General features: G+C 48.6%; 1 pseudogene; it reads right to left on the bottom strand.

Annotated features, from left to right (window-relative positions):
* Positions 1–758: 758 nt before the first annotated feature.
* Positions 759–876, bottom strand: LOC126238024 (5S ribosomal RNA; annotated as a pseudogene).
* Between the last annotated feature and the right edge of the window lie 626 nt (positions 877–1502).

Here is a 1502-nt window from a genome sequence, read left to right as displayed (position 1 = left end):
TCCGTATGCCACGGCAAACTGCTGACACTGACGGCGGCGGTGCACAAATGCTGCGCAGCTAGCGCCATTCGACGGCCAACACCGCGGTTCCTGGTGTGTCCGCTGTGCCGTGCGTGTGATCATTGCTTGTACAGCCCTCTCGCAGTGTCCGGAGCAAGTATGGTGGGTCTGACACACCGGTGTCAATGTGTTCTTTTTTCCATTTCCAGGAGTGTAGATTAAATACTGACTGAGCATTTGATGCAAAAAAACTCACGATTGAAAATATTTTGGAACCACAAATTATTATGACATTTCAGCAACAATCCATACAAATAAGCTAAAATATTTATTTCAAGTTAAACTGTTTGGTTCCAGAGATCTTTTCAAGTCTCGAACACCTATAATACATATATGCTGACTGAAGGGACGAATGAAAATTTGTACCAAGGTCAGGATTCGAGTTTGGTGTGCGTTTCAGGTAGTATCCTTTGATGCCAAGGTCGTCACCAGTTTTCCATCTACCGAAATGGACAAGAACACATCTGTCCTCTTTAAGAGATAACTTAACTCCGTCCGAAAAGGCCTTGGAAGGCCCAACGGTACTGACCGGCCACCGTGTCATCCACAGCCCACAGGCGTCACTGGTTGCGGATATGGAGGGGCATGTAGTCAGCACACCGCTCTCCCGGCCGCGTGTCAGTTTACGAGACCGGAGCCGGTTCTTCTAAATCAAGTAGCTCCTCAGATTGCCTCGCAAGGGCTGGGTGCACCCAGCTTGCCAACAGCGCTCGGCAGACTGGATGGTCACCCATCCAAGTGCTAGCCCAGCCAGACAGCGCTTAACTTCGGTGATCTGACGGGAACCGGTGTCACCACTGCGGCAAAGCCGTTGGCATTTGATACATTGAATGCATGAATTTTAGCATTACTTGACGAATGGTTGTAAATTCGTTTATTGCTACTTAATAAAGAGAAATCGATGTCGAACGCCGGGATCTGGACCGAAGTCGACATTCATCCCCGTCCTAAAGGTGTTCCATTGGGTTCACACGTCGGCACTCTGGGCAGGACAGTCCTTTTCTGCAATGTTATTCTCCACAACGCATTGCCTCATTGACACTGTTTATGACATGGTACATTGTTATGCTAATACACTCATTGTCTCCGAACTATTCCTTTACAGCACTCAGTACACAATGTTTTAAAATTTGATCATATCCTTTCGCATTCAGCGTTTTCTAAGTGCAGTAAGCACGGAAAACTATTCCATACCGTGACACCACCTGCTGCGTAGGGCAGTGTTAGTGTGGTGTCACCGCTAGACACCACACTTGCTAGGTGGTAACTTAAATCGGCCGCGGTCCTGTAGTACATGTCGGACCCGCGTGTCGCCACTGTGTAATCGCAAACCTAGCGCCACCACATGGCAGGTCACAAGACACGGACATGACCTCGCCCCAGTTGTACGGACGACATAGCTTGCGACTAGACCTACCAAGTATTCCTCTCATTTGCCGAGA

Source organism: Schistocerca nitens, chromosome 2 (assembly GCF_023898315.1).
Source record: "Schistocerca nitens isolate TAMUIC-IGC-003100 chromosome 2, iqSchNite1.1, whole genome shotgun sequence".
In the NCBI taxonomy this organism is placed as follows: Eukaryota; Metazoa; Arthropoda; class Insecta; order Orthoptera; family Acrididae; genus Schistocerca; species Schistocerca nitens.
This window is presented reverse-complemented; position numbering and strand designations above follow the sequence as displayed.